The 7,557-nt window shown below is 51.2% G+C and overlaps 1 long non-coding RNA gene across 1 annotated transcript; it reads left to right on the top strand.

Moving 5' to 3' along the window:
• The first annotated feature begins 313 nt into the window (after positions 1-313).
• Positions 314-6,931, top strand: LOC122154852. Its single transcript, XR_006166986.1, has 2 exons — positions 314-390; positions 5,968-6,931. It is a non-coding gene; the product is annotated as an uncharacterized LOC122154852 (long non-coding RNA).
• The last annotated feature ends 626 nt before the right edge of the window (positions 6,932-7,557 follow it).

Consider the following 7,557-nt stretch of genomic DNA (forward strand, 5'->3'; position numbering starts at 1 on the left):
GGATAAACTGAAGATGTGCCTGTGAGAAACGGAGCAGGAGATGCGACTGTCCCAGGACCGTTTGCACCCTGGGTGGCTGGAAACCCCCCACTCCCTCCTCACCCAGAGCGAAGCGCTAACGGATGAGCAGCTTGCATTTATCCCCTTCCCAGGAGATCAGGAACCAGAGGTAATTTTTCCGTTGTTCTTTATTCATCTGAATACCCTTGATCGATCTTTCCAAATTAGATCACAAACGTCAAAATAAGATTTCACTGAAATGTCAGATACGGGAGCTGCCACACTGAAGTGATGCCTGCGCTCGGTTCGTGGCTGGGCAGAGGGGAGAGCCGAGCCCCGGGAGGCTGAGCTGCGGGTCAGGGCTCTGGAGGGGACAAGAAATCGGCACAGGTCAGTCTGGGGGCAGGAGTTGGCAGCAGTGAGGGGCTGGGTCCTGCTGTCCTGTGTCATCTGCAGCCTCGGCGTGGCTCGGTTTGGCTGTCTGGGGGCCAGCTTGGGAAGTATTTCACAGAACCACAGGCTGGTCTGGGTGGGAAGGGACCTCAAAGCCCCCCCAGTGTCACCCCCTGCCCCGGGCAGGGCCCCCTTCCCCCAGCCCAGGGGGCTCCCAGCCCCGTCCAACCTGGCCTTGAACCCTTCCAGGGAGGGGGCAGCCACAGCTGCTCTGGGCACCCTGGGCCAGCGACTCACCCCCCGCACAGGGAAGAATTTCTTCCTTAGATCTCATCTAAATCTGCCCTCTGTCAGTTTAAAACCATCACCCCTCACCCTATCCCCACCCCCTGACCCAGAGTCCCTCCCCACCTTCCCTGTCCCCCCTTTAAGCCCTGGGAGGCCGCTCGAAGGGCTCCCCGGAGCCTTCTCTTCTCCAGGCTGAACCCCCCCAACTCTCTCAGCCTGGCCCCCCAGGGGAGGTGCCTCCTTTTAGTGCATCTTCGTGGCCTCCTCCAGACCCACTCGAGCAGGTCTGTGTCCTTCTGATGAGTCAGGTCTCTGTCCTTGCCTTGATGCAGCCCAGGACACGGTTGGCTCTCTGGGCTGCGAGCACACGGTGCTGGCTCACGGGCAGTTTTCCATCCCCTAATCCCCCCCAGTCCCTCTCCTCGGGGCTGCTCTCCAGCCACCCCTCGCCCAGCCTGGGTTTGTGCTGGGGATTGCCCCGACCCCTGGGCAGGACCTTGCCCTTGGCCGTGTTGAACTCCATCGGGTTTGCCTTTTTGCAATCAAGTCAACCAAGTTGCAAGTGTAGCTGCATACAACAGCTTTACCATCAGGATACCCTTCCTCCTGCTGAGGTTTTCCCAGCTCTAGCACACAGCCGTGAGCGCTCCGTTAACCACAGCTGCTGCCTGCGTGGGCCACTCAGGAGGGCCAGTAAGGTTGCTGGGTGTCGTGTTCCTCCAAACTGTGGGTTACTGGTTACGCCAGGTGAGCAGCCCGTAAAGCCCACCCGCAGGAGCTCTCTCAGATGCGTCTGTTTTTGCAGTCAGCGTGCAGCCACTACACTGAGCAGTGACCTCCAGGTCCCGGCGTGGTAACTGTCGGTCTTTGGCTGCTTGGGAAGGGGTGCAAGTGTCTGGTTGCCATCAAAAGAATAGCTACCGTGGAACGTAGAGCTTGTGTTTTCCCTAGTTCTGTGGCCGCTGCCTTCCGCAGAAGTGAATTGCCTTTATACCATTTATCTGGGGAGAGGACAGGTGGAACTGCCAGCAGCTGAATTCTCAATGAATTGTTCGGTGATTTGCTTAACACACGCAGTATCAGCCTGAGGTTGTTCTCCCCGGGACCGGGCGCTGGCCTCGCGTTGGACCTGCCAGGAACTGGTCCCGTTACGGGGAGGGCTTCAGGTGACTGGCAGGAGAGTGCAACAAGCTGATTTTACATCTGAACAGAAGATGATCCTTTGAGATCTCCTCTCAATATCTGTTCTTTCTCTGACTTTCCTGGAGTCATCCCATCTGCCTCCTCTCATGGGCCGACTCCAGATCCATCATGTGTTTCACACATCACATTCCTTCTGAAGTTAAAAGGATGGGTTTCATCCTCTGATTAGATTTTGCAGATGGGGATTCAGATTGCATTACCCTTCAAGGGGAATTTCCTTTTCATGTCGGGGCCCAGATCACACTGAAAGATCACTGCTCGTTTGCTCTTTCCTGGGCTTGGCTGTGAGAGTTAGTGGCCTGTGCGGAAATAAAATGCCACCCGTGCAAGTCCTGCTGAAAACTTGCATTGCAAACGGCAGCGAGGGCGGGAGTCAGCACTTCCCCTGCTCTCCCCCAGCCTCAGATTCCCCTAACTTGAGCTTTTTTTGGCATTTATCGGCTGCAGTCACAGTTGCAACTGTTTGATGAAGGGCTTTCTTGTTTTCCAGCCACAGCACAGCCAAGAGCTGTACCACATTAATCAGAATAGTTCTTAGAAACTTCCAGCTTTCACTTACAGGAAAGTTGGTGCAATTGAAATCTGCGATTTGTCATAATTATATAAACTTGTATATGTAGAAAATGTCAAGCGATACCATACATATTTTCCATTTCAGTGGAGACACTCGCCCATTTTGCAGATTTGCAGTCTGGCCCTTGCTGTCACCGCTGACCCTGAACACAGAAATACGAAGACGCTTCATCTTCTCCTGCTGCTGTAGGTCCGTGTCAGGGCACAAGCTGGGAAATGGCAGCTTGGTATCCTGCACATTTATGGATTTAGTGGACTCAAAGGCATTAACGCCAGCAAAGCAGATGCACTTATGTAGTGGCACAGCTTCCTGACCATTGCAGGCATGTCTTTGTGAAACGCTAAAATGAGTCTGAGCCTGATAAGTGCTTCATAATTTTTTTATCTGCTATTGTGTGCAGTAGCTGACTTACAAATGCAGTTTTTATTTCTCCCTTTTATCATCTTCCATTAGGACAATATTGATTCTCTCTTGTCTTGCTAAAAAGCCAGGTGGTGTAAAAGGTAAATAGAGCTGTGGCCCCTGCCCTGCCTGCCTCGCCGTGGCCAAAGCCAGCTCCAGGTTCCCAGAATTTCCCCCCACTCAGCTCGTGGGGGGTGAGGACTCCTCGGTCTCCACAGACACCCAGGTCTCTCCGGGCAGTTGCTGGGGTTGGAGACTCATCCCCATCCCACCAGCAGGATCCCCGCGATGTCGGAGCAGGGGAGGGGATTGAAAGATTTTTTTTTTTTTTCCCTCCAAAGGTTTCAACCTTCATTTCTCGCTCGATGAGCAACCACAAAAATCTATTTTTCCTCTCTGTCATAATGCATTTTTCACCTATTCTATTATCCTCCCGCTTTATTAAGACAAAAGGCTGGGTAACTGCCCGTGTTTCCTCCCCGTGTTTCTCTACACGGGTGTCTGCTGGCCCCAGCCTTACCGACCAGGGCTTGCGCCTCAGCTCACGCCCCTGGGGCTGTCGCGGCATTGCTGAGGGCAGAAGTGGAAAGAAAGGGAAAGATTTGATGAAAAAAAAAAAAAAGAGATGTTGCGAGCCTGACACCGTTCTCTGAGAAAAGTCTGGTGACTCGGGGCTTTTTATGTCCCCTGCCAGTCACGTGTGAGAAGCAGTTCCGAGCCCATCCCTCCAAAGTCCTTGAAAGGAGGCGCATCCCTGCGGTGCAGTCCTGCCATTTACAGGAGGAAAAAAATCCAATTAGCAGCACTTACTAGTTGAGAGTATTTGATCTATTGACGAGGAAAATTCACTTGTCAATCGATGTGCAGTATTTGAGAGAGTGAAGATGAATTAAGGACTATAGATATTGATGCCTTTTAGAAATCACAAAGGGTTTTGCAGCCATTTCCTCTCGCTTTTTTAATTAGGTTGGACACTAGAAATTTCGGGTAAATTTCTTGCATGTCGAAAGCTGCAGAGTGCTCTTAAAAAGCCTGAAAATCCTAGGTCGGCATGAGTGTCTGGAATTAATGAAGCAACTGGAGTGCGTGGCTAGAATTTCACCCGTATCTTGGCTAAATATCGAGGTTATTTGGAATGAGTAAATTAAGTCGTCACAGCTTTTTAGATGGATGTGACAAGTGGGAGGACTTGAAGCTCTAATAATGTGAGGTGGCCGTAAATGGGGCTCGTTTTATTCCTCTGTCCCTGGGGAAGGCTGCATTCGTTTTTTGAATGGAACTAAAAAAATTCATTTTCCCCCTACTTTTTTTGACTAGCGCTAAACTGGGCTGCTGTGGGAAGATCCTCCTCCTGCTCCCGGGTACCCCACGCAGCCGCGAGCTGAGCCGAGCCCGGGACGGCGGGGATGCTGGAGGTGTGACTCCTCGGAGGCACTGGGGAGGTTTGTCACAGCACCAGCAGGAACCATGTCTCAGATAATGCCCCAGCTTCAGTGCAGAATTAATTCTTCAATTACCAGCACTCCTTCATAGTAAACTCTGTCTTCTTCCCAATTTATCCTCCCTGCAATCATTAAAACTGGACTTTTATTTAAATGTATTTCTAAAGTATGTAGAAGTATTTTTTGGATCTGAAATCTCTGGTTTTCAGAGGAGCACAAGAAGATTAAGATTCCTAATTCCCTGAGAAACAGGATACCTATATTCCCAAGGGTAACCTGTAAACCCAAGCCTAAACTGCTTTTTGCTCTCAGAAAATGTGTTGCAGTTCTTGGTGGCAGTAATATTTATTTCAGATACAACAGTATGAAGTTCAGATTGTCGTCCACATTCAAGACCAAATCCCATCTGGTTTCTCAGACATACATTTTTCTTAACTTCTTCAAGTAACCCTCTGTGATCAGTTTATTTAGATTTGCAAAATCCTCACGCTGGAGACCACTATATATATAGCTGAAACAATCATGCTGGCAATTTTCTCCTGAATTCATCCTTTGGCAGAGGAGCTGGAAAGGATCCTCTGGGGTCCCGTAAAAGGAGTGGGAATATCCACCCTGCTCCACAGCTCCCTCCGTGATTTATAGCCCAGCTGCGAAGCTCGTTTAATGCAAAGTTTAGGTCAGTTCCACCATCTGGGCGCATGGAAAGCCTTTCATCATGTATTTATTGGGTTGGAGTGTGTGAACTGTTTGCACCTTTTCTGCCATATCGGCATCTCTTCATCCCCCAGCCCCGCTGTGCTACGGACCTGGGCGGGGGGATCAGGTCAGGGGAGGGGACAGGACCTGGGCTTGGTCCTGCCAAGGGAGCAAAGAACAGTCCGGGTCTCAATCCAGGTCTCCCAAATGCTTAAAAAGTTCTGACTGAGAGTAAGAGGGTATCGAAACACCTATAAGAAATGTTACGGTCTGCCAGCTGTGTCTTGAAAACCATCTGACACACCGTGGAAGGAGGAAGCCAAGCCCTCTAACCGGCCGCACTTTCCCTTCTTTAGCTCGTTGACAGATTTGGACAAGCTCCATTTTATAAGCAATTCTACGGACTGCGTCTCCTTTCCCAAGCGTGCGAGGTGTTTCTTTACCTCTCAGAAACGACCGTGCCTGACTGCAAGATGGGATGGGGAGTTTGGGCAGCCTTCAGCCGCTCTGCGGGTCTGCACCGGCCGCCGGAGCGGGGCCGCTGCCCCGCTTAAGGTGTAGCCACACATTTCACCCCGTGGACCTTCGCTCCCGAGGGGAACGGGGTGAGGCTGGAGGTGCTGGTGCCATCACAGAGTGTCTGCAGACCAAGTGGTTCCCCTCTCGCTGTGCCCCAGAGTTTGGGTAGGAAAGTTTCATAGTTAGGGTATTTTTTTATTATTTCCACGTCTGCCTGTGTTTCCCAGATGCCTGTTGTGTTCTCACCATGGCACGGTTATTGCCATCGTAATTACTGACTCTAAAAGGCTTCATGTGTTTCACAAGAGGAAAGGGAGATCTGCAAAGAACGGAGCGAAATTCCATCTCAGTTGGGAAATTTCCCAAGAGAACGTGTCACAAAGGCTCTAAGAATGAAGAAAATCTTTATATTTAGATTATGTTCATCATTTATCTCTTCTCCTCTTCTAGGCTTTCATGAGGACAGATGAACGTAAAAGGAATTCTTTCGCTTGGACACATAGAGAAGAGCAGAAACAGATCAGTTCCAGCCACAAGTGATGTTTTCTGTTCCCAGGCTTCATTTCAGAGTTCTTTCACACCCGCTTTTGGTGAGTGATTTCATCCAAGCGGCAAGTTCACAGCCAGTTTCAGCAATATGTTAAGATGGGCAAGTGGGAAGTTTAGATTTAAAATTTAGCTAGAGTACCATTTGAGATGTCAAACCAAATGTTTGTCTGAAGCGAGAAGTATCTCAGAAAGTCAAACCGGGATACTTCTCATGGGCAAAATAGAAGAGAGAGTGAACATGAAAAGAAGCAAAGATAGCGAATAATAAAAGTAAAAGCAAAAGCAATCAGACATCCCAAATCCTAAAAAATTCCCCAGGTTCCCAGTATTTGGCTCACTGAACTTTCTTTGATCCTGTTGCTTTTTAGATGGGATGTGGTCTCCTTGGGCTCATCCTGCGTTTCCTAGGGGGGCGTGTTCTGACCGGCAGCCTGAGCTCTGTGCTGGGTTTGCCTCGGGGATAGGGTCCCCCCCCGGCTGCCCCGGTCCCTTTGCAGACCCCCCAGAACAGCCCCATCCTGGTGCCTCACGTGCTGCGACCTCACGTGCAAAACGCAGCTAATGAGCATCGTGACTAACTCAGTTAAATCCCTTCTGTCCTTTCGTCTCCCAGATATGTGCTGTGCCGTTACTAAAATTCTCATCTGGGTTGCTGAGCTCTCTCTGCAGCAAACGCGAAGGCAGCTCCTCTTTCTTTCAGCACCAGGAGGTGCCTGTGCTGCTTCAGCGTTTTCCTTCTGCGTGGCGCTCCTTGTCCTGCCTCTCGCTTCTTTGCTGCCACAGACAGAGGGGAGAAGCTCATTCACCAGTTCCCCATAATGAAGACTGCCTTCCTCGGAGAAATAAATTATTTTTTAAAAGAAAAGTTTAACAAGAATATTGAAATCCGCCGAAAAGCACTGCCCTCCTTTTCTCCTTTCCTCCCTGCCTGCCTTCCAGAGATGTCTGAACTGGGAGAACAGTGCTGGTGTCCTCCTTCATGTGTGCGTTTTCCCTGGTGCTGTTGCCTTTCCCAAAGGCTTGTTTTGAAACGGCCTCGGTGCCTAACACCAAGCCTTACGCGGGGGCTTCGACACTGAAAATAATTCTCTGGCGCTTCAGCTGAAGAATCGGCGGTGGGGAGCTCCAGGCGCGTCTCTGGCAGGGCTCCCTGCCTTCCCCAGCAAGCTGGTGCCCCTGGAGCCCTGCCCTCGCACCTCCGGTCCTCGAAGAAGCAAACCAGGAGATGGAGGACCACGGAAGCCCTTGGTGGGACTCCGTCCAACCTCAGCATTGCTTGGGAGAAAAAGAGAAATCTGGTCAGGCCCAGGGGGGAAAGGGGCTTTTCTGCCCCCGGCCCTGGGCGGGAGCTCCGGGCTGTGGGCAGGAGGAAGGTTTCTGCGCCTGGGAGCGCGCTGGGGGGGACTGGGGGTTTGGGAGGACCCAGGCAGGAGGGAGCTGAGCCCGGCCCACGCCGTCCTGCAGCAAGGGCACGGCCCCGTGTCCCACCTC

Source organism: Tyto alba, unplaced genomic scaffold, assembly GCF_018691265.1.
Source record: "Tyto alba isolate M040663 unplaced genomic scaffold, T.alba_DEE_v4.0 Super-Scaffold_1000006, whole genome shotgun sequence".
Lineage (NCBI taxonomy): Eukaryota > Metazoa > Chordata > Aves > Strigiformes > Tytonidae > Tyto > Tyto alba.